The sequence below is a fragment of the Sus scrofa genome, chromosome 9, assembly GCF_054392235.1.
Source record: "Sus scrofa isolate SSC_HxYL_T2T_F1_AM1 chromosome 9, Sscrofa_HxYL_maternal_Yorkshire_Landrace_v2.0, whole genome shotgun sequence".
NCBI lineage: Eukaryota > Metazoa > Chordata > Mammalia > Artiodactyla > Suidae > Sus > Sus scrofa.
The window spans coordinates 21066630-21092045 of record NC_139391.1 but is presented as its reverse complement, the minus strand read 5'-3'; the positions used below and the strand labels follow the sequence as shown (position 1 = coordinate 21092045).

General features: G+C 47.7%; 2 long non-coding RNA genes across 2 annotated transcripts in view; one reads left to right on the top strand and one right to left on the bottom strand.

The window, feature by feature from the left end:
- LOC146399779 (uncharacterized) overlaps positions 1-23587 on the top strand; it is a 452175-nt gene extending 428588 nt beyond the window's left edge. Inside the window, exons 6-7 of the long non-coding RNA XR_014814861.1 lie at positions 21223-21416; positions 21853-23587. This is a non-coding gene — a long non-coding RNA (uncharacterized LOC146399779). The remainder of the gene's footprint in view (positions 1-21222; positions 21417-21852) is intronic.
- LOC146399780 (uncharacterized) lies at positions 17328-23251 on the bottom strand. Its single transcript, XR_014814865.1, has 2 exons — positions 19685-23251; positions 17328-19381 (listed from the first exon to the last, which is right to left on the bottom strand). It is a non-coding gene; the product is annotated as an uncharacterized LOC146399780 (long non-coding RNA).
- Positions 23588-25416: the final 1829 nt, after the last annotated feature.

Below are 25416 nucleotides of genomic sequence, written 5' to 3'. Positions count from 1 at the left end.
AGTTACCATTGTGGCTCAGTGATAACAAACCTGAGTAGTATCCATGAGGATGCAGGTTCGATCCCCGGCCTTGCTCAGTGGGTTAAAGATCCAGTGTTATCGTGAGCTGTGGTGTCGGTCACAGACATGCCTCAGATCTGGCATTGCTGTGGCTGTGGCATAGGCCGGCAGCTATAGCTCTGATTGGACCCCTAGCCTGGAAATTTCCATACGCTACAGCCCTAAAAAGCACAAAAAAAAAAAAAAAAAAAAAATGCATTCTTTAAAATTCACCATGGGAGTAAAGGAAAAAAAATTGACTCATATATTTTAGATGTAAAACTTTAGGTTCAGATAATGTGCCCAAGTACACGGCTTCTCATTTTTTCTCAAGCCAGACTGCAGTGGGATGGAGAGAATCGAGGCTAAGAAGTAAGGCGAGTGAGACAAACTGCTCTCTCTTGAAACTAAGCACCAAGCAGAGTCGGGTGCAGTTGGTGGATGTGGGGGGGTGGATGTTGAAGAAAGGTAAGACTTGAGCCTCTCTGTGAGCTGACAGGTAAGATGCAAAAGGAAAACTCGGCAAGGGCATTGTTGGAGCAAGATGCTAGAGACGCCCAGAAGGGAGTGGGGCCGGGAGCACAGACAGGGAAGGCACTTCCTCCTCTCAGATGACGGAGCCACTCTGGCTTTTCAAGCTCCTCTCCCAACACTGCCCCAATGCCCTCCTTTCTCGCCCCTCTCTCACTCTCCCTGACTGTGTCACGCTTTCTCACACCTCCGTGGTCACACGCTTTGTCCCCTCCACCTGGAGTGCTGGTCACCCAGTTGTCTCCTATTGAACTCTGACTTGCCCTCTCAGACCTCCTCTGGGAAACTTTCCTGATTCTTCCATTCAAGTAAAGTAAACGCTCCTCCTTTGGTATTCACAGACTTGAAAGATACACATTTACCTGTGTTTTCCTTCCTTCTAACTCCCCACCAACATGGAAATGCGTCACAGGGGAAGGACTATGCCCAGTTCATACAGATCGAACATTCAAGAAATGTTGAACAAGGGAGTTTCCATCGTGGCTCAGCAGTAATGAACACGACTAGGACATGGGTTCGATCCCTGGCCTTGCTTAGTGGGTTAGGGATCCGGTGTTGCCATGAGCTGTGGTGTAGGTCGCAGATACAGCTTGGATCCCACGCTGGAGTGGGCTGGTGGCTACCACTCCCATTCACTCCCCTAGCCTTGGAACGTCCATGTGCTCAGGTGCGGCCCTAAAAAAAAATAAATAAACCAGAAATGTTGAACAAAGGAATAAGCGAGGAAAGGTAAAGTGACAGGTACTCCAGGAGCTGTGAGATGGAGAAGAAAGGTACAACCTCTTGCTGGGCTGGAAGGAGAGGATACGCTCAAGCTTGAAGAGAAGACTGAACTGTCGGAGCAGTCTCTGTTGGGAATTCACTGAGAAGTCAGAGATGATGGAACGATTTGGAAGCACAGAGAGAGCCTCGCTGAAGTTTGCATGCCATTGGCATCAACTAATAAACAGAAAGCCACAAAAGTCAAGTTCATGACCTTCTTGCAAAAGAGAAAAACAACTCTCCCACAGTCAATAGCTTTAACTGGAAATAAATTCCGAGTGATCGAGTCAGATTTGTAAGACCTCGGGGACAGAGTATCTCAGACAGCTGGGGCTTTCTAAAAGGCATAAAAATACCAACATTCTGTCAAGGACCATGATCAAAGCCTTGCCAGACTCCACTGATGAGGAAGAAAATCCACTTAATCGTATTAAGAAAATCTTTGATTTCTAATCTGCTGCCATGCAGAAATTTGAATTCTGTTCACCAAGGAGAATTAAGTATCAATTAGAATGTTTTTTAAAATCTGCGTGGTAAGCATGATTGCGCAGTAGTCACTGATCTGTGTGTCTAGTGAGACATCATCAGGTACAAACTCATAGAAACTTGCTAATCTCGTTCCCTTTCCTGGAACTCTGTAATCCCAGAACGTCGTAAAATGTTCTTGGAGGAACCTTGAAGAACATCTAGGCCAATACGCTCATTTTCTGAGAGGTCAGGGTCCAAAAAAAGGGACCTTTCAGGCCTCCCATCTCAGTAGTGGTGGAACCAAGCTGGAAACAGCACTATTCTCACCTTTCCCTCAAATGGTGCTTTCTCTTCACTGTGTCATGAAAATAAAGTTAAGTTATGGTCAATTAGAGAATGATTCGGTAGGGTTCAAAAGGTTTCTGCCCAAAAGAATTAGGTTACATAATGTTTTCATGCCCAGAATGGTAACCACTCAGATAACCAGAAAATACTGTTGTTTTCTGGAACCTTTCATCTCCTCAACGCTTTACTGAACAAATACTAAGTGCTCTAGGGGTTCTCACAGGGAAAGATTGTGACTGATGTGGGCCATGGTACGTAGATGACGGGAAAGAGAAAACTTGACCAGAAAGCCTGGAAGAAAGGATTGAATCGACAGAGTCAGAAGAAGGAATCACATCATTGACCAAGATCAAAGAAAATAAGCAGTGAAAGAGTCAAGGGAACCTGACTGCCAAATGTGAATTGGAATGCATTTGTTTAGAACAATGTTTTTCAGAGCATATTGCACAGAACGCTGGCTCCATAATATGCTCTATAAAAAATAATAATAAGAGAGGAGGAATTCTGTGTTCAAACACGAATGAGAAAGGCTATTCACCCTCTCAAAGAGCTCCAGTGCACGTTAGCTTATTAAAGGTGCCAAGTGTTCCTGCAGTCAAGTTTCTTTATTTTTTATTTTTTGTCTGATTCTTTAAAAATGCAAAATCTCTTCTTAGCTCAAGGGCCATACAGAAAGTGGCCACTACTCGATTTTAAGTTCTTCATAGCTGCCATCGAGATTTCTTTTGGGTATTTTTTACACAACACTCTTGTTTTTGGGGTTTTTTTTCTTTGTTTCGCTTTTGTTAAGGATATGGTGTTGCCGTGAGCTGAGGTGTTGGTGGCAGGCTCAGCTCTGATCCCATGTTGCTGTGGCACAGGGAGCATATGGAAGCTCCCAGTCTAGGAGTCGAATTGAAGCTGTAGCTGCCGGCCTAAGGCCACAGCCACAGCAACATGGGATCGGAGCTGAGTCTGCGACCTACACCTCAACTCATGGCAACGCCATATCCTTAACCCACTGAGCGAGGCCAGGGATCAAACCCACATCCCCATGGATCCTAATCAGGTTTGTAACCTGCTGAGGCCACAGTGGGAACTCCCACATAACACTCGTTAATATCCTATTACCTCATTCTGCTGGAGACATTTTAGAAAATCCAATTGAGAGAGTTGGCTCTCAGACATTGAACATAAGCATCAACTGAGAGCTGGTTTAAATGCAGCTTCCTGAGCCTGACATCTGCATTTTCCTCATGCACTCTAGGTGATTCTGAAACAGGTGGTCCAAGAATCACACCTTTAAGGGAAAGCTGACAGTAACGGGAAAACAAGGGTGATGATGACCTTGTGGTTGAAGGTCAAGAGGTGGCGACAGGCAGAGCTCAGTTATCCGGAGAACATTTCAGAGCTTCTTTAGGGGCACAATGCCCCCTCCCTTGGATAATCAATGGAGATATTCCTGAGAGGAGGGGAAGCCAGAGCCCAACTACCCAGGATTTCCTGTGCCCTTGGGGGTGTCTCACTGAGCATCTGTGCCTCTACCACTGTCAGCATAGGGAAGGGCAGCTTCTCCCTTTCCCCAATTTTGTTTGCTACAGCTGAGCAAGAAAAGGCATTCATTCAGGGCTTCATTACATCTTCTAAACAAAAAAGAAAGAGAGAAACATTTAACAGTAAACTAGCTCTCAAGGCTTCACTCAGCTCAATAACAAACTTTCTTTACCACAGCTCATAGGCTTCACCCCGTAGAAGCTTCTAGCAGGTTTCCATGGCATGAGTGACTTCACTCCAGAGGTGCACTGCAGTCCACTCAGCTGTTTGAGTCCCTTCCCACCTCCCTGTTAAATGAGTCTCTCCTCTTTGGTCGCTTGAACTTGGCCATGGTGGGAATATTTACACCACGGTAATCAGAGTGTTACTTATTTAATTTTCAGAGCTAGTGTTTAAACAGTTATCAGCACAACCCTGCTTCACATGCACTACCCAGAAGGCATAATGGCTCCATGGGTAAAGGCACAGGCTGTCTTAACACAGATCTTGTTTTGAATCCCAAGACCGTCTCCCTTACTAGTTATAAAATTCTTACTCTCTCAGAGTCTCAGTCGACCCTTCTGGAAAAAGGCAGCCCATCACTCCTTCCGTTTTAGGGCTGGGAGTCCTATATAAAGAAACTTAGCCCAGGGAGTTCCCATTGTGGCTTAGCAAGTGAAGGACACCATGGAGCCTCTGGAGGATGTGGGTTTGATCCCTGGCCTCGCTCGGTGGGTTAAGGATCCGGCGCTGCATAAAGCTTTTGCACACATCACAGATGCAGTTTGAATCTGGTGTTGCTATGGCTGTGGTGCAGGCCAGCAGCTGTAGCTCCAATTCAGCTCCTAGCCTGGCAACTTCCATATGCCACAGATGCAGCTGTAAGAAGAAAAAAAAAAAAAAAAAAAAAAGGCTTAGCCCAACACCTGACATGTGCTAAGCCCCGCAGGTGACATCATATATCTTAAGGCCTTAACAGTAGAGAAGCCCCGAGAGACACAGGACTTCTTTAAGCTCCTGCCTAAGCTTTCCAAGATTCTCTTTCCTGTCTGAGAACCTGCCTCATCCTCAGGTGCTCAAGAGTGAGACTCTCTTCAGAAAGCTCTGGCTTTACAGGCAGAACCTTTTCCTGTAGATTAAACTGACTCCTCCTATCAGGGATACAACCCAAGAAAGCCCAGCTACCAAAAACACACGCACACATCTAGTAGCACATGGGGTATGTTTTACAGCAGCCCCTCCAAACGCATGCTCATGCCTTATCTAGAGCCTTTGCGGCTTCCTCGGGCACAGGCCTCAAGAGCAGACGCTGTGTCTGGGTCCCCTTTGGAAAAACTGAACCCAGACGATTTGAATGATTCAGATAGCAATTAGCGAGGAAAAAAAGCACAGTGTTCATGCATCTTGATAGAGATTTTACTTTCCTGCCTCAGCAATAAGAGCAGTCTGCATGCAATCAAGCCATTCCCAGGTGCCTGACGATGCTCTGAGGCCTCCAGATCCTCGTTACCAACATCAGTTCTCCCCGCCCGATGCTGTAGTTGGAGAAGAAGAAAACGGCACTAAAGCTGTATTAACCAAGGGGCAGCGCAGAGATGCGGATTGTTTAGATTAAATCCCCGAGAGCCAATCATTTCTTGTTATGTGCCTCTCCTGAGAGCGGAGATGAGTCACAGTGGATTTTTAAGATACATCTTCATCCAAGTTGATCAAGGTCTCAAAACCCAGATCTCACGCGTCTGCTGAAAGCAGAGCTATGGAACCTGATGGTTCCCTCCCTTCTGTTCCTTCTAATCTCTCGGCAAGAGCCCAGCTGTCTTCTCGATGCTCCAAACATGTCTCTTACTTCTGGGGAAAGAGGTTTTTTTTCCAAAGGGCTTTAATTGATTTCAACCAGAAATTCGTATGCGACGCACACTCCCAGATATGTGAGCAGGGGAGACAGATCCATGTGTCACTTATTTCATTAGCTATAATTTAATTACAAGCAGAAATTCCTTGCGGTTGTGTGTTCCCCTTGACGTCCAGAGTGCAAGGACAGCTTCATTTGGATGAGAATTTTCAAGAAGCGCTTCTGCAAAATCAGGCTGGGAAAATTCAGGGGTCTGCGGGAAACAGCCTTCAAGGTAAGAGGAGCCCACTCCTTAACGTCCTTTATGCAGCAAATATCTGGCAAAGGCCTACTGTGTGTACATACTGCCTGACCTTGGGTGCTGGAGCCCAAGACAGAAGGCCCCTGCTCCACAAGGGAGCTTCCGTGCGAGTACGGGATCAACTCTGCTTATTACACTAGTGAAGAGCCAGTAATTTGTGCCGGTCAGTATCATGAAAGGCAAGAGCTGCATGAACAGTTGGCGGGGCTCTGCAGGAACTGAGTTCTCTGAGGAATGGACACCAAAGCCAAGATGTAAAAGTTAAGGACTGGGCCTGGCATAGTGTAGAGGATATTTTAGAATAAAGGTCTACCAAGAGCAAAAGGTCCCCAGGCAGAAAAGAGCAAAACAAGAAACTGAAACGTCAGGGTGGCTGAAGTGTCGTGAGGGCAGACCAGCGTTCCCGAGCCACGGTCAAGTTAAGGATTTTGGCCCTTGTCTTAAGAGCGATGGGACACCATGAAAGTGTTTCCCTGGAGGGAGTAACATCCTCAGCTTTGTGTTTTTAATGACGATTCTGGCTAATGTGCAGTGAGCGAGGTCCTGGGAGGCCAGTTAGGAGGCATTGCTGTCATCCAGGAGAGTGATCTAAATGGCCTTCCTCCCAAGCACCAAGATGTTGGAGATGCAGCCACACAGGAAGTGTCTGTTCCACTAGAGCTTCTAGAACTACTCAGGGAGGAGGTGTGTCTTGTGCATCAGACCAGAGCTTATGGACAGAGATTTCCGGCTTGCAAGATTGAGTCCACAGAGATCCCCTGGCGAGGCCTGGGTGACTTGCTGCAGGCCGTCCCACCTCATTCCTAAGGCAGCAGATACTTCCTGAGCTGCACCCCATGGCCACCTGAATGCAGCTGTTGCCTTTGGGTAAGTGAAGGTGCCGGGCAGAGGAGCAAGAGGCACAGGCAGAGACAGGGGCCTGAGGCAGACATGGGGAGAATGAGGTCTTTTAGTAGCCCTGGGGCCTTGCACAGCTGCTTTCCCCTTTGTGCCCCAGTTTCTTCCTCTTACTGCACAAGGGGGCTAATCCTGCTGCCTCCTGGGGTTTTGTGAGGGTTCGTACATGTAAAAATCATATAGCACAGAGGTGCCCTCCTTTGGACCCAGGATGCTGTTTTAATTGTGTCTCTGCCACTTAGCCTTTGTGACTTGGGCAAGTTGAAGTCCTCTGGGTCTCAGCTCCCTCATCTGTGAAAATGGGGATGATACAACCTACCCAGAAAGGTAGTCATGGAGATTAAATGGGCCAGGGCTACTCAGTTGTATTTCTGCCTCCCTGTGCAGACAGGGTGGTGCGCCAGGCGCGGCTCCTGTCAGAGCTGCAAAGGGGGTAGATGGAGGGAATGAAAATGAGGCAAGTTGGAGTGTAGACAGGGCCTTCAGAGGTGTCCAGGTAACATCCTCACTCATACCTGTCTCTCAGCACAAAGAGGAGGAAAATCATTCAGAGTGAAGTGGAATCTGCCAAATATCCCTGGGGAGAGACTCTAATTAGCATTTAAAGGAATGCTGATATGCTGATAAGGTAAAACCCTTCAGCTTGGAACTCTCAGCACTAAAAATATGCATCCTGCTCTGAGGGGAGCAACAGAGGAACCCTCCCAAGGTGCTTTCCTGTTTTTCAGTTGAGGATGGCATGCAATGCTTATTCTGCCAGCGCCAGTCCCATCCCTGCAAAGCCAACTTGCCCTGGGTGATGTGCTTTCATTCCTTAGTTCCAGAGTCACGAGCACCCACTTAGTGCCAGGCACCTTGCCACAGAGCAGTGAGGCTTCGTGTCTGCCCGAGAAGCTCACTATCTGTTAGAGCCGGAGCAGTAGCATTGTATGGCGGGTAAAGTCTACCACAGGGGCCAGGTCATGGAACTGCAGCGCCCAAGTTAGAGGAGACTTCGTCAAGGAGGGAATATCTGAGCCGTGTGTTGTGCTGAGTAGGAGAAAGAAAAGGAAAGCAGGCACCCGAAACTGGGCACCACACAAGCATCATCTCTGAGCTGGGAAGGAAGGCAAGGCAGGTGGAGGAAAGAAACAGCCTTTGCAAAGGGAGGGGTGGGGGAGGGGATCTCAGCCCCTCAACTGGGAGCCGCCAAACACCCCCAAGGAGAAAAGGCCTGACCAATCAGAATAGAAGCAGAGTGTACAAGTGCATCATACCCACGCAGTTCAGAGATGAGAGAAGAGCTAAAGAGCAGCAGAGCTGGTGAGGTCCATAGACCAACTGGTCATTCTCTCAAATGAGGGGAAACTGGGGATTCCGAGAGGTGAGGGCACAAGCCCAGTGTCACACAGCAATGTACTCACAGCCAGAACTGGAAGCCAGGCTTCCTCTTTACCAGCCAGGCGTGGATTCCTTCCCCTGCCCGAAAGTAAGGGTCTGTGGGAGCCAATGATGTTCATTCTGCCCACAGACCGGGAGTTCTATCAACACGGAGGACTAAGAGCCCTGAGCCAACAACAGTCTTCTTGGTTATCTCAAGGGCTGGGGAGGGAAGAAGGAAAGGATGCAAACTCAGACTCACCAGCACCCAGCCTACCAACCAAAGGAAGACAAAGGCTTACATAGTATCTTACTGGATTGGATGTTGCAAACAATCCAAACTAGAAGAAGAATTAAATAATAGAATGATTAAACAATAGTGAATATATCCAGTTGACTGTTCCTCAGCTATTTGAATTTTAAAAATATAATATCATTAAAATACCTATAATACAATATTTCAAAAAATAGATATAAAGTAATAATATATTAATACAATCTTAAAGAAAAAAAAACTGAAAGTAACTGAAAAGGCAAATAAAAAGGCTGGCAAATGATTATTTTGGTAAATAATGATTTTGCCAAATAAGAATGAACTAAAAGTGATTTTTAAAATTTTAACTATTTGAAATGGTCTTTAATTAGCATGTTATGCCTTTATAATCAGGTATACACAACATATATGTGTAGATAACTATCTGTCTCTATAGATACATGTGAATGGTATTTCTCGTTTCGCCGTCTTCCATTGGAAAGACCAGGCCAGCTATGTTTAAAGTCAGTGAACAGGTGATCAGTGCAGATCTGCTTGTGTGCCCAGCATTGTGCCACCTGCTGTGGAGCACAGGAAAAAAAAAATGGATGATACAGATCTGTACTCAGAGTCTTAGAGAAACTTGACTAGTACAAGTGCAGACCCTGGCGTATAGCAGGTCCTCATTAACTTTCTATTAAGTGAATGAATGAGTGAGTGAGGGGGTGAGTGAATTTAGCTCCATGCGGACTATACATAGAGAGTCAGGCTGTCCTCAGTTCAGCAGCAGCATCCTCGCCTGGGTCTACTCGGGGGTAAAGCCTGGAACTGCTTTTCCCAGAGTCCCTTTCTAGTATGGCTTGGGTCAGTTCTGCCAAGGAGAGGCTCTTAAGAGGCTCTAGAAGGCTGAGAAGAAAGGGAAGTCACTATGCCCCGGGGCAGCTGTTTGCAGGCATGTGGGTACGTGGCAGAGGCAGGTGTTTGGAGGCGTCACCCTGAGAATCACCCTTTTTGGTGCCACAAGTTCCTGAATCACCAACCAGAGCTCCCAGCACCTCTGGGCAGCGCTCTGGGCATTCCTCGCCTTGAAGCAGCTCCTAGGTAGTGGGACAGCTTCCCTGAGACTTCTGCACTTCCCAATTCCCTGAAAACAGCTCCACTTTTCCGTGGCTGTGGACACCTCTAGTTCTGTGTGTCTGTCTACTTGAAATACCTTGAGTGATCTCTGATCTGCCCAAACCATGACTAATATGGGCTACATATAATGAAATAATGAAATGCAAGACAGAGTGGGTCCTGAATTCTACAAGTTACACACACGCGTGCGCGCGCGCACACACACACACACACACACACACACACGCTAGCAACACTGAGTCATGGGATCCTGTCTAAGGTGGAAGAACCAACCAGATGTGGGAATTACATACCTGTGGATAAGTGTCTCTCCTTCCTGCTACTTCGTTCAAGCATCCCTTCAATCCTTCCCTCATTCAAGCTTCTTTCTCTAAAGCCTCTGCCTCTTTACCATCAGGAGACATGAGAAAAGCATGTCATCAGCTTTTTTAAGAAAAAAACTTTGTGGAGTTCCCATCGTGGCTCAGTGGATTAAGAACCCGACTATCCATGAGGATGCAGGTTCAATCCTTGGCCTCACTCAGCAGGTTAAAGGATCCTGTTGCCTTGAGCTGTGGTATAAGTCGCAGGTGTGGCTCAGATCGGGTGTTGCTGTGACTGTGGATTCATCCCCTGGTCTGAGAATTTCCGGTGCAGCCCTAAAAAGAAAGAAAAAATCATAATAAATAAAGTATGTCTGTAAAATTAAAACTTAAAAAAATATATATATAGTTTTTAATGGTTACTTTCCATTTACAGTTATTACAAAATATTGGCTATATTCCCCCTGTTGTACATTACATCTTTGTTTGTTCCTCCTGCTGCCCCACCCCGGGATTGCCCCCACCCGCACTGGTAACCACTAGTTTGTTCTATCTGTGGGTCTGTTTCTTTTTCTGTTATATTCACTAGCTTGTTGTAGTTTTTGATTCCACATATAAAATACAGCATACTGTATCTGTCTTTCCCTGACTTACTTCACTTAGCATAGTGCCCTCCAAGTCCACCCAAGTTGCTGCCAGTGATAAATACTTCTTCTCCCCAGGAGGCTCTCATTTGGGCACTTTACAGTTTGGTTTCCTGGCAGTGGTGGTCAGCCCCCTGAAATCAGCCAGAGGTTGTCTTTACCAAGTCCCTGAGGCATCTCAAGCCCAGGCCACTCATTTTCTGTGACTGTTTCTGGATAAATCCAGCCCCTACATCTTTATGTAAGGGTGACACAAAGCCCACTCCAGTCTGGCAAATTCACTCAAGGCCAAGGACAGCTTTGGCCATCTCACATTCATTACCCATTAACTCAGCACACATGTGCACACACTGGTGGTGGAGGGTAGAGACACCATGTCAACAAGCCATCATCTTCATCCTTGAGAAATTCAGATAGTCTTAAGACAGCAACCAGTGCTCAAACTGCGGCCATAGAAGGATGGGTCACTTAGAGTGAGATAGTGTTTTCAGCCTAAGTCCTGTTTCAAAAGTAAAAATGAAGAGCAACAGACTAAAGATTGAGTTCTGACCAGAGGTAATTTTATTCCCAGGCAGGGAACATCCAGCAGGTAGTTCAGGTTCCAGAGGATGAGGTTTGGAGAAAAGGAGTCTGTCCTTTAAAGCCAAAAAGTGGCAGTTTCTCTCTGTCTCCTTAGGAAAACAAAGGCTCTGATTGTCACTGACTGGCTGGTGACATCTGGGCTTAGCCCTCAAGTGTCAAGCTGGCTGCAGAGGCCCCTGATGTGTACAGGAAGCACCCATCCTGAAGGCATGGCTTCCGGTTGCCTCTGCCCCTTGCCTTGGGTTGTCTAACTCGGGATTATGGCTCCCAGTTGTCATTTAAGCAGAAGTCAGGGCCACACTGCTGGCAGCAGGTTGGATGGCATATCAGCATTTGTTAATAGGATGACCATATAATTTATCCCCTTAACCAGGATGCTCTTTAGAGTAAAAGAGTGACTGCTGACAGTTACAACAGGACAACACCAGAGCTGTAACTGGGAACCCCAAGGAGGGTGCTTAGGACCAGAAGTACAAGTACAGGGGACATGCCGTGTGTTGAGTCTGTGTAACACTCTGCCAGATGTTCATAGGAGCTTTCTTTCATCTTAAGCTTCGCAACAACTTATGAACTCGATGTTACTAATCCTCATGTTACAAATAAAAACCCAAGGCTCAGATAATTGAGGAACTTGCCTGGGTTGAAGGGGTACCAAGAGGTGGAGCATCACATGAACCTAGGTCTGTCTGTTCAGTATCCATTCTCATCTCTGCCGTTGACAAGCTCCACATATGGTGGCATTTACCCTAGAAGGGCCCCAGTCTTTGGGCCAATGATACAGATTTTCATTAACAATTGTGTAATGGTCACTTACTTCTGGATGCCATTACTTTGTTGAAATTCAACACCTGATTCAATTCAGTTCAGTTCAACACACATTTGAGCTGGAGCTGGCACTGTGGATACAGTGTTCTGGCCTGAAGGATCTCACAGAACAGAGGAGGCAGACAAGAAAACCGGTAATTCCTGAACTGAGTGTCACGGGATGGAGTATGTATAAGTGCCAGCATAACGGTGTGATAGAGTCCCAGGATCTCAGAGAAACACCACAAGCATCTCATCCAATAGAGACATGCAGGAAGCCTTCCCAAAGGAGGTGTTATCTGAGTATGAAGGACAAATGGGCTTGAGATGAATCCCACTTGGTCCATGGTGTATGATCTTTTTTATATGTTGTTGGATTTGGTTGGCTACAATTTTGTTGAGAGTTTTTGCATCTATATTCATGCTATAATTTTCTTTTTGTGGTAGTAGCTTCATCTGGTTTGAGTATTCAGGTGACGGTGGGTTCATAGGATGTCTTTGAGATTATTCCTTCTTCAACCTTTTGGAAAAGTTTAAGAAGGATGGGTATAAGTTCTTTGTATATTTGGTGGAATTCACCTGTGAAGCCATCTGGTGCTGGACTTATCTTTGTAAGGAGTGTTTTTATTACATATCCAATTTCATTTCTAGTGATCAGTCTGTTCAGTTGATCTATTTCTTCTTGATTCAGTTTTGGCAGGCTGTAAGTCTCTAGAAAGTTGTCCATTTCTTCTAGGCTGTCAAAGTTGTTGGCATATAATTGTTCATAGTATTCTCTTATGGTTTTGTGTATTTCTGCAGTATCCTTTGGTTGGGATTCAATGGCTGGCACAGCTGAGGCCTGGTTGGCATCCTCTGGCATCGTCTTTTTCACTTCTTATTTTATTTATTTGAGTTTTTTCTCTCTTCTTGGTAAGTCTGGCCAGAGGTTTGTCAATTTTCTTTACCTTTTCAAAGAACCAGCTCTTGGTTTTATTGATGTTTTCCTATTGTTTTTTGAATCTCTATTTTATTGATTTCCTCTCTGATCTTTATGATTTCCTTCCTTCAGCTGACTTTAGGTTTTGTTTGTTCTTCTTTTTCTAATTCTTTTAGGTTAAGTTGTTGATTTGAGAATGAGTAGGAATTGGCCAGAAAAAGAATTGGGTCTAAAGCGTAGGAATATCACCTGCACAGGAACAGGGATGTGAAAAAGCCTTGAAGGACAGAGAGAAACAACAGATGGTTCTGTTTGGCTGGAGGGAAGGGGGACGAACCCACACGGGGTGGCTGAGGGGCCTCAGGTCATGCCCTCCCCTGAGCCCTTCCCAGAGGATGCCAGCCAGGGCTCAGTGGTGCCAGCCGTTGAATCCCAGCCAAAGGAAACAGGTCAGCAGCAGGCACATGACCCAAAATGGACCAACAATGATTTCCTGGAGACTTTTCTTCCACATCAGTTTTTTAAGAATCTTCATTCATCTGGGGTTGCTAAACTGACAGAGTGGAGGCTGCCAGGGCCATCTCTCCACTGTGTGGAGAAGGCATCTTAGGGACAAAGCAAATGATGCTGATCAAGAGAACCAGAGACAGAGACTGAAAAAGGATGCAGAGGACCCAGCTGGAAGCTCTGGCTCCAGCCACGCCCGAAATTTGGAATGCATTTGTGTATCTTGGACTTTCCAGTTACATGAAGCAATAGTTTTGTTTCCTTAAATTCTGTGGGGATTTTTGATCCTAATGCAGTGAGTCTGAGATACCTCTGGACCATCCAAATGGGAATGTCCAAAATGTGTCTACAGCTCAGGAGACAAGTCAGGCGGCATCACTGGATTTGGGGGTGTCCCCGTGGAGTTGAAAGCTCAGGAGGGAACGTCACTGTCAGTGGAGACCCATGAGTGAAAGAGCCTCGGGCCGATGCCTGAGCCCCGGGGAGCACAGGGAGGGGAAACCAGGTGATAAGACTGAGGAGGAAAACACGAGGGATCTGGCACCAGAGAAGGATCCACCCTCCCAGGAACACTGGAAACACACACACCCCCGAGGCTGGGAGGGGGAGGGGGGTCCAAGTGTAACTGAAGGTCAAAGGCCAGATTCTACAGCCATTTCCGCCATCATCTTCTCTCCGACATGTGGCTAGTCCCTCCCTGAAGGTCTCTTCTGTGGGCTTCTCTACTGCCTCCTCGCTGTCCTGTCCCCAGCGTCTTGTCCCTCCTTCCTCCACGCCCCTCTGTGAATCGTCATTCTCTAGCCAGCCTTGAGCGTGTAGTGTTTCTCAAGGATCTGAGACTTGAGTTTCTTGCTACTTCCTGCTATGCATTTGCTAGCCCAGTGACAGCCCATAACTGTCAGACCTCCAGTACAATCCTGGAGTCCCCAAATCCACACCCATAGCTCAGGAGCCACTGAAACTGTGTGGTCCAGGCAGGTCTCCTCCCTAAACAGATGTCAGGTCTGTTCATGGAGAATTGTGAAGGAAGAACTCCCCGAGAGAGCAACCAGGGACCACTGGGGCCACCGCCTCCAGGTGTGCATGTTGAGCACTGCACAAAAATGCTCAGAGGAAAACCCCCCCTGGGCTGAAATCAGGCCTGTGCGCCACTTTCCAGGCCACTCTCTTTGGGGCTGGGCTGTGTCCCCCAGGAGAAGAGCTGTCGTTTCCTCATCAGCACAATGGCGCTTGCCAAAGCCACACACCTGAAAACCTCTTACTACCCAGACTGGCGCCTTTTCTAGTTTTGTTTTTTTGTTTTGTTTTGTTTTGCTTTTTAGGCAGAACTTACAGCATACGGAGGTTCCCAGGCTAGGGGTCAAATGGGAGCTACAGCTTACGGCCTATACCACAGCCCCAGCAACACAGGTTCCAAGCCATGTCTGTGACCTGCACCACAGTTCACGGCAAGGCCAGACTCAACTCACTGAGCAAGGCCAGGGATTGAACCCGAAACCTCACAATTACTAGGCAGATTCATTTCTGCTGCGCCCCAAAGGGGAATTCCTAGTTTTTCCAAAGACAAATTTTGGACTGACAGAGGCTCAGGGGACTCAGAAGACCTTGAGTAAGGGGGGATCTTTCCAGAGAGCAGAGCAGGGGACTGTCACATAACCAAGGGACTGCCTCCTTTGTGATGGAGGGAGTCTTCAGACGTCCTGTCCTAGAGGACTGGTGGTTGTGTCAGACCCGTGGCTGTGCCAGCTTTCCATTCTCGCCTTTTCCAACAATGTGTGTATGGCGGTTGCCCTGCTTCTTCTCCGCCACCGCACACCGAGCATGTCGGGAGCGGCAGAGATGACCTGGCCCGGGAGGGTTTCAGTCACCAACAGTAAGGACGTCCCAGTGTGAAGGCATATGCACTGCCCCTCAGACAGAGACCCCGGCTTCAAGTTGCTCAAGACTTCGGGGTTGTCTCCCTCAAGACGGAGGTGTCTTCTTTGTAGAAGGACAAGAGTATATTTGGTTCCCAAAATGGTGCGCTGAGGCCAGGTGCAAGTTGCTAGCTTAAAGATTATACTTCTCAGCCTCCCATATACTTACGTGTAGCCATTGGTTTACATTTTAGCCAATAGTATGAAACCAAAGTTGCTGCAGAGTACTTAAAAAGAAGATTAGACAGTTGCTGGTGTAGGCATTATTTTCCTACTCTTTCTCCTGCTTCTTGCCTGGAAAGTAAAGATGATGGCTGGTGCTCTAGCAGCCATATCTGACTATGAGGCAATTCCAAGATGGAAGCTACAAACTAAAATGGTGACACAGAAAGATAGCAGTGTTCCTTGGCCCCTAAAAGACACACCAGGTTTTTGTTTTTGTTTTTGTTTTGTCTTTTTAGGGCCACACCTGTGGCATATGAAAGTTCCTAGACTAGGGGTCGAATCAGAGTTGCAGCTGCTAGCCTATACCACAGTCACAGCAACCCTGGATACCAGCTATGTCTGTCACTTACACTGAATCTCGCAGAAGTGCCAGTTCCTAACTCACTGAGCAAGGCCAGGGATTGAACCTGAGTCCTTAGAGATATTAGTCGGGTTCTTAACTTGCTGAGCTACAACAGGAACTCCATTATGCCAGTCTTTTCATGTTAACTACAGTGTACCTTCATCTGGGGTAAGACATGTTTTTTTCCTTGGGTTTGATTCTAGTAACTAAATGTAATTCCTAACAAATACCCTATAAACATGCAGAAAATTTTATCTACGGTTGTACTCTCTCCCACTAAGTCAAAGCTGATGTGCCAGCTACCTCAAACTCAACACTTTCAAAATCAAATTCATCTTCACTGTGTCCAGCCCCATCCCCCACTGAGTCTGTTCTTCAGCTTGGGGTGTGTGGGGATGAGTAACTGAAGAGCTGACAAGCAGTGGAGCCTGGACCTCAGGAAGATGGACATATACCAGGACTGGCTGCCTGAGAGTTAGGAGGAAGGGCTCCCAGCCACACACCAGGACCCGTGCTGGGCTAAAACCCCACTGTGGAATCCTCGCAGGCTCAGCTTGTCCCAGACTGAGGGTGTAAGGGTGAATAAATACCCAGCCTTAGCCGGGGAGACAGGAATGGCCTCTCAGGAGGCCCCAGGTGTTTTTTATGAGAGTGGATAAACTATGGCCCAGTTATTACTGTTGTAAATGTCTAGTAATATTTTATCATGAAATGCCCCTAGAGGAAGCATTGGGAAAAAACCTCTCAATCATGTCACATCGGTGGCAGCCAGGAAATGGCTGTGTTCTCAGGTTTATTGGGCCTGAGTGAGAGGGAGGGTGTGTTTACAATGTGTGCTGTCTGTGCTCGTGAAGTGTATGGAGTGTAAATATGTACACACATGTGTGCCCGTAGGAACCTGCTGTGTGCAGACAGCGCATGAAGAGAGGGGGTACAGATGGTCAAAAGGCACATGAAAAGATGCACGAATTGCTAATTATTAGAGGAATGCAAATCAAAACTACAGTGAGGTATCACCTTAACACCAGTCAGAATGGCCATCATCAGAGTCTACAAATAAATGCTGGAGAGGGTGTGGAGAAAAGGGAACCTTCCTACACTGGTGGTGTGAATGTCAACTGGAGGACAGTATGAGGTTTCCTTAAAAAGCTAAAACTAGAATTATCATGTGATCCTACAATCCCACTCCTGAGCATACATTGGGAGAAAACCATAATTGAGAAAGATACTTGCACCCTGATGTTCATAGCAGCACTATTTGCAATAGCCAAGACATGGAAGCAATCTAAGTGTCCATCCACAGAGGACGGTTAAAGAAGATGTGGTACATATATGTAATGGAATACTACTCAGCCATGAAAAATATGAAATAATGCCACTTGCAGCAACATGGATGGACCTAGAGATTATCATATTAATTGAAGTAAGCTTGACAGAGAAAGACAAATATCATATGCTATTACTTATAGGTGGAATTTAAACAAAATGATACAAAGAAACTTATTTACAAAACACAAACAGACCCACAGACATAAAAAACAAACTTACAGTTTTGGTAACTGTAAGGGGAACAGGAGGGGAGGGATAAATTAGGAGTTTGGGATTAACAGATACACAAATCTATGTATAAAATATATATCACAGGGAACTATATTTAATGTGTTATAATAACCTATAATAGAAAAGGGTCTGAAAAAGAATATTACATATTTATAAAGAGTGAAGGAGGCGTGTGTGCCTTTCCCAGGCAGGAACACCTGTGGTGTGAGAGTTTCACATTTGTCTCGAACCTTCTTGTCTACACACCCCCTCCGACCTCACAAAAGCTTGTGAGGCAAGGATTCATATTGCTCCTACTTTTCAAGGGAGGAGACTGAGGCACAGAGAGGCAGAATCCCCCCAAAAGAAATTTCCTTCAGGAAGATGTCACCATGCCCAGCGCCCTTTGAACACAAGGAACTCAGCGGGAGAGGAGGTGACGTGCCAATCACTAGGATGTCAGCGTCCACTTGTCCATCAGAGGCTCCTGCATCCCAGTCACGCAAGTATCCGTTCACGTAGTCATTTGTTCTGCATTTGCTCAAGCACGTCAAGCCGCCGGCTTCCTGGCCAAGTGTGGGAGAGACGAGGGGAGAGACCTGGGCTCCCGTAAGTGGCACTAAGAGGACACAAGGCACAAGTGGGAGGAGAATAGAAGACGGGGATCTAAGGAAGGGAGCGTGGGCAGCATTTAATTAAATTGTGAATACGTTTCAAGCTTTCTTTTCTTTACAATGAGGCTCTGCCTGATTGAATTTCAGAACCTTGGAGTTTCTGTTCAAAATGCCTTCCGAAATTAGCACTGGGCCTCTGCAGCATCCCCTGAGGTGCCCCAGGGCACTGCACCTCCCCTCCTCGGGCACCTGCCTCCTGGGGGCTCTCTCATCCTGGAGGGGGTGGGAGTTACCAGACAGGGCTCTGACCCCAGCTCTTTCTGGAGGGAGCTGGGTGGCTCTGGAAAGTGGTCACTCCCTGGGTCTCCATTTATCCCCGGTGAAATTAGCAGGAAAGTGGAGCTGGGATTTGGGGGGAAAGCCTGAATATCCTTTGACGGCTCTGAAAGGGAGGGCATTGTTGTGACAAGGCCAGGCCTGTGAGCCTCTGAGCCCATAACCACTGCTCCTCGTCCGTTTGACTCTCCCAGTGCTTTCTCATCTATTCTGTGAAATCCTTACTTCTTCCCTTCAAGACCATTCTGGTCTGGAGCTCCCGTTGCGGCACAGCGGGTTAAGAACCCGACTAGTATCCATGATGATCCCGGTTTGAAACCTGCTCTCGCTCAGTGGGTTGGGATTCCGGCGTTGCTGTGGCCGTGGTATAGGTCACAGATGCGGCTGTGTTCGACCCTTAGCCCGGGAACTTCCACATGCTGTAGGTGTGGCCCTAAAAAGAAAGAAAAAAAATGACCTTTCTGTTCTAAGAAAAGTGAAGTTTTAGAGGAGGTTTGAGGCTTCCCAGAAGCCTCAGAATAAGTCAGTGTAGAAACTAGAAATCAGACCCAGGACCCTGGGCCAGGGATCCAATCATTCCTTGCTTCCTTCTTTCCATACCTTCTGGGTACCAGGTGCACAGCAATAAACTGGGCCTGGTGCCTGCTGGCAGGAGGGTGCCATCTAGTGGGGGAGGGAGGCAAGCCCACACCCACTGTGACAATGATAGGGTGGAATAAGCCAGCTGCAGAGATGCAGAAGAGGGTCCCTCCACCTCGGCCTGCTGGGGTCACTGAGAGTCACTCTGTGCTTGCCCGGTGCATCACAGTGGGAGGAGTGAGGCATGGCTTGCAGCCCTGCCCAGATGCTGTGGGCGGAGGGCAGGGGTGGTAGGGTGGGGGATGGGGGGTGCAGGAGGTGATGGCCCATCCCAGTGGGTCTCGCTCCCAGCCTCCCTGACTCTAGCTCCTCCATCACCCCTGTGTCTCTGAGTGAGCCCTGACCTCCGTTCCCTCCGGGAACCTTGGCTTGCAGGGGCTCAGCCTCCAGCAGGCCTCTGCACACCGCTGGGCTCTGGCTCTGGGAGGACTGGGGGTCAGGCGTTAGGCTGAGCAGGTGCACACTTGCTTCCCGTTTAGTCTCAGCGACTACAAAGGGCCGCTTGGATTTCTGGGAGAATCCTATCCCCTTCCCTCCCCTTCATTCATGAGTTTTCTTTATCATTTCATTTTTTTTTTTTTGTCTTTTTTTTTGTTGTTGTTGTTATTGTTGTTGTTGGTGCTATTTCTTGGGCCGCTCCCGCGGCATATGGAGGTTCCCAGGCTAGGGGTTGAATCGGAGCTGTAGCCACCGGCCTACGCCAGAGCCACAGCAACGCGGGATCCGAGCCGCGTCTGCAACCTACACCACAGCTCACGGCAACGCCGGATCGTTAACCCACTGAGCAAGGGCAGGGACCGAACCCGCAACCTCATGGTTCCTAGTCGGATTCGCCAACCACTGCGCCACGACGGGAACTCCTATCATTTCATTTTTAACAAAATACAGAGGTTAATTTTCCGAGCTCAAATCTGTTCCCAAGGTCAAAGCTGTTGCGAACACGTCTGGGCTCCTGTCAGTCAATGTCAGGAGGTGAAAAGGTTGTCCTCTGGACCACTGGCCCCAGACGTCCTCTTCTCTCTGGGAGGGAACTGCTTTTGTTTGGAGAAAATACTTTGACAACCAGCTTGGGGTAGAGGGTGAGATGGACAGCAACTCAGCTGCAAAGCCACTGCGTGAAGTGGGCTGAAAGACAGCTTCGCGGTTGCTCTGGAGAGGGAGGGGATGGCACAGAGGGGAGGCGAGGGGAAGGAGAGGGAGCAGGGGAGAGGATTAAGAGTAAACCTAGGCTGGAGTTCCCATCGTGGCACAGTGGAGATGAATCCGACTAGGAACCATGAGGTTGCAGGTTCCATCCCTGGCCTCACTCAGTGGGTTAAGGATCCAGTGTTGCTGTGAGCTGTGGTGTAGGTTGCAGAGGCGTCTCAGATCCTGCGTTGCTGTGGCTGTGGTGGAGGCCAGCAGCTGTGGCCCCAATGCAACCCCTAGCCTGGGAACCTCCACGTGCCAGAGATGTGGCCCTAAAAAGAGAAAAAAAAATAAAGCGTAAGCCCAGGCTGGGAGTGGCTGGGCGTGGGGGAAGTGAGGAGAGGCTCGTAAAAGGGTACAAACTTTCAAATATAAGATGAGTAAAGTGTGAGGATCTAATGTATAACATGGTAACTAAAACCGATAACATACTGTATCCTATTAAGGTAAATGTGTGACATGATGTAACTGGATGGGGGGCATCCTTTCATAATGTAGACATATATTAAATCATGTCGTACACTTGAAATCTCTTAAAATTGTCAATTATACCTCAATAAACCTGCAAAAAAATTTTTTTTTAATTAAACAAATTTTAAAAAAGAGTAAGTCCAGGTCTAGACAGTGAAGTTCCCCCAGAGCTGGGTAGAATCCAGACCCTGAGCCCAGAGCCTGCTTCCTTCCAGGAAATTGTAAGAACAGGGATGTTTAATGTTCACCTCAAAAGGGTTCCTGGCTGTGGTGCAAAGCCGTCCGTTTTCCCCCCAAACTGCAGCAAATTCTCCCATTCGTGAACACTCCAAATGAGAATTTTGAAAACTGAAATACAGTAGACCACATACAGTATTATGCTAGTCTCAGGTGTACCACGTAGTGATTTGATGTTTGCACACATTATGAAATGGCCACCGCGATTAGGCTGGGAACCAACTGTGCCCCGTACACAGTTTTTACAGTATTGTTAACTGTATTCCTGGCGCTGGGTAGTACATCCCTGGGGCTTCTTTGTTTTATAAGTAAAGGTTTTATAGCTCTCAATCCACTTCTCGCACCCCCCCCCCATATCCCCACCCCTCTGGCAACCACTCATTTGTTCTTTATCTGTAAGTGTGTCTTCCTTTTGTTTTTTACCACTTGTAAGTGAGACCATGTGATACTTGTCTTCCTCGGATTGATTTCACTTAGCGTAATACCCTCCTACCCTCTAGGTCCATCTATATGTGCAGAGGGGGATTTGTTTGAAGTTCTAAAAACTGCTTTGCTCTCCTTGGAGTTTGGAAAGAAACGATGTGACCATTGATGCTGTGGTTTCCCAACATGCACTTTGGTGGAGAGTGCACAGCTCAAACATCTCCTGGGAGCCGTGGGTGCTGGTGTCAGCTCCTCGCTCTCCTGCGGGCAGGTAAGAGCTCCCACACTCCTGCGTCCAAGGCGGTCTTCCTGGGGTCCGCCCCTTCCCCACGTGTCAGCTGCCCCCAGAGTCTGCCATATATCTTCTCTCCTCTCCCCAGGCTGCCCTCGCACCAGGACCCTGGGTGGATGTAGTGGGTGGGGCTCGTGCTTGTGCTCGGGGAGCTGATGGTTCATCGGGTCCACAGGCTGAGACTCGACCTATCCTAGGGCTTCCTGCCAGCCCTGCTGACCGCCAGACAGGCTGCCCAGAGAGGGGCATCAGTCAAAGTTAACACAGAAAGGCTTTTGGGGATGAATGTGGAGACCCGCTGAGGCGCGGTGGGGACGAATGTCAGCTTGTGGTTCAGGAAGCTCGAACGGGGTTGGGGGGAATGGGTGGTGTGCTGGGTTTGCGGCTCACGGGTCCCTCCCGCCGGCTTTCCTAGGCAGTAGCTGGACACCAAGGGGAGCCGCAGCCCTTGCCTAGTTAGTGCTGTGACCAGCACTCGTGGAGCGCGGGTGCCACCTGGTGGCCATATATGGCATGACTCGTGACAAGAAAACCCTGGGAACCAGACCCTGAGGCCAAGGTGACCACTGCACTGACTGTGATGATGGCAATACCTCATCAATACCCCCAGTCTTTCGTGCCATCCTATACTCCCTCCAGGTTTTGAGGAGGCCGGTCCTTTGTTGTCACAACCATATTAATTACAATCATAAGAGTAACAGCTACATCAAAATAACAAGAATCCCCACCATCTATCAGGCACTTACTTCCTGCCATGCACTGAGCTAGACACACAGGTGTCCAGAAGTACCTTTCCTTCAAGGTACTCATGTGCTCAGATATTTACAATTAACCAAAATGCAAGAGAGAGGGTGACAAAAATAATCAATAACCTATGGGAGCAGAGGTGAGGTGACATCTTGCTAAACATCAAAATTGAGCTTAAAGTTGAGGCATCACTGAGGCTGTGAAATGTAGATAATTCAGCTAGTGACAAAGGGAAGGACATTCTGAGCAGAGGCACTGGCCAGGCAGCCAAAGCCCAGTGAAAACACTAAGAAGGTCCAGGCAACAGCAGCTGTAGGATTTTGTGGGAGGGGGCGATGCAGGAAGAGGTGGAACATGAAGGACAGCATAGGGATGATGTAAGCTAGGTGCTGGGCTTGCACTTAACTCCCGGGGGTGAAACGAGCCACTGAAAGACTGGCTGGGAAAATGACAAAACAATTCACCCAACATCCAACAGACATTGACAGGCTTAGATGTGCCGGGTGCTGTTTCTCAAAAAGCCCTTCCCTCCCAGAGCACAACCAGGGAGCGGGAGGAAGGATGGAGAGAGGACAGACGCAAGGTATTGCAGAATTTGCATCTCCAGGACTTGGAGGCCAGTGGGCAGGGAAGAGGCAGAAATTGAAGATACAGCCTAGGTGACCGGGAGGAAAAAGCCACTGGAGTTTGCAACAGAAGAGAAAGAACAGGTTTGAGGGGGAAGGAAACGAGTCTCCTTTTGGATGTGTTCAGGAAACAAGTAGCCATGAAGCAAAATAATCCACAAAATCAACATTACATTATATTATGTTACATGTTACATTACAAGACATTATATTACAATAACTTACCTCCCCAAACCCATGAAAAGTCAGACTAGGTTTCCTAGAAAATTCTTCTGCCATTAGAGGTTAAAATTATATTGAATATTGTCAAAGACAAATCTCCACAAACAGATGCATTAAATGTTTGCTGAACCAGCACATGGAAAAGAATGGTTGCTAACACTTACCGAGAGCTCGGACTGAGTGAAATGTTCACCACGGATTTTAAGAGCCGTTGCTCTCAGCGCCTCTTCCAGCCACCTTCTTTTAGCCTCTCAACTCTCTGTGGGCTTTGCGCTGGGCTCAGGTCCCACAGTCAGCAAGGGCAGGGCCAGCCAGGATCTGCAGGGGAAGGCCCGGATCTTCTGCCATCTCCCTGGGTGGGAGCTGCATGCAAAGGACCCTCTTTGGCCTGGCATCGCGTCCAGCCGCATTCCCTTGGTGGTCAACCTGCTTGAACCTTAATGAGAAGATGCTTCAGGCCCTTCCTGTTTGGTCACGTTTAGGAAGGTAAGATGTCAAAAGCTGGGAAAAGCGGGCCTGGGAGAAATAGAGCACTCTGTAGCATTACAGGAAAAAGACGGGATGAAGAACAAAGAAAATGTGGAAGTTCCTGTTTTGGCTCAGCAGTAACAAACCCGACTAGTAGCCATGAGTTTGCAGGTTCGATCACTGGCCTCGCACCATGGGTTAAGGATCAGTGTTGCTGTGAACTGGGGTGTAGGTCTCAGATGCCGCTCGGATCCCGTGTTTGTGGCTGTGGTGTCGGCCAGCAGCTACAGGTCCAATTTGACCCCTAGCCTGGGAACTTCCTTATGGCACAGGTGCGGCCCTAAAAAGCAAAAAAAAAAAAAAAAAAAAAGAGAAAGAAAGAAAATGTGGACTTGAGTTGGGGTGTGAAGGCAGGAGGCTGGATGGCGGGAGGTGCCCGTGACTTCCGGGGGGTCAGATGCTCACGTGGGCCTGTGAGCAGCGCTGGCACAACCCGGTGGTGGGGAAACCACCTACTCAGCTTCTCCAACTGGAAAACAGCCTGTCCAGGAAAGAAGCCCAGGCACACAAGGTTCTGGCCCCACTGGATCTGTGCAATTGTCCAGGATAAATGACTCTTCAGTCTTATCTCAGGCTCGGGGGACTTTGCTTTCTTATCTTTGGCAGTTCTAACTTCCCACTATTCTTACTTCTGTTGTCACATTGAAAAGGTTGTTTAATCACTGTAAAAGCATTCAAGACAATACTGAAAAAAATCTCTAATCGAGTGAAATCCTTATCACCAGTCATAATACTATATCTCTGAAATAGTCCCTAAAAAATTTACAACTGTCTGCGATTGATATGGGTTACTTCACCACTACAGGGAAGTCATATGGCCACATTCCTTACATTTTTTCAGTGGACTAGTCTTACAGTCAGGAAGCCCAGGAACCATTTACCAAATGCCTACCGTGTTTCAGAAACTCTCGGGCACTGGGGCCACACAGCAACTCACAGTGTGGATGGGGATTCCCAGTGAGTGAAACAAAGATTTCCATCTTTGTGGGGCTTACTCTGTAGCAGGGGGAGATGCTGAGGCAGTAGACGCGAAAGAAATAAATCATTTAGTATGTTGAAGGGTTTGGTGTTTAGGCTTAACAAAAGTAGGGCGTCATGTGTGTCTGAGATGCTACGATGGGATCGCCTGGTGGAGAAAGCCACATTGACGCGAAGCCTGGAAGAAGGTGACTCTGGCCCTCACGAAGCCACAGAGCACATCCTCCAGGACCACAGGCATCCGATGCCTTACGTGTACGTCGTGAAAAGGGTGCACACTGAAGAGGAGCAACAGTTTCTCTCACTATCAATGTTAAATTCTGGGAGTTCCCGTCGTGGCGCAGTGGCTAACGAATCTGACTAGGAACCATGAGTTTCGGGTTCGATCCCTGGCCTTGCTCAGTGGGTCGAGGATCCGGCGTTACCATGTGGTGTAGATTGCGGATGCGACTCGGATCCCGAGTTGCTGTGGCTCTGGCGTAGGCCGGTGGCTACAGCTCCGATTAGACCCCTAGCCTGGGAACCTCCATATGCCGCGGGAAGCGGCCTTAGAAAAGGCAAAAAGACAAAAATAATAATAATAATAATAATAATAATTTTAAAAAAAAGTTAAATTCTGCTCCCAGAATTTATACAACTAGGGTTGTTCTCCAAATAACAGCTTCACAGAAGGCCAAGGCTGGTGGCATATCTGCGGGCCTCAGATGCCTTGGACCTGTGACCTCGGTGTTGATTAGATTTATGTTCGTGAAGTTCCCAGGAGGCCATGTGGGACCTACAGAAGGCTTCACAAATTTTAATGAATGTCACCTCCTATTTTTCTTTCTTTCTTTTTTTTTTTTTCCAGGGCCCCACCCTGCAGCGGATAGGGGTTCCCA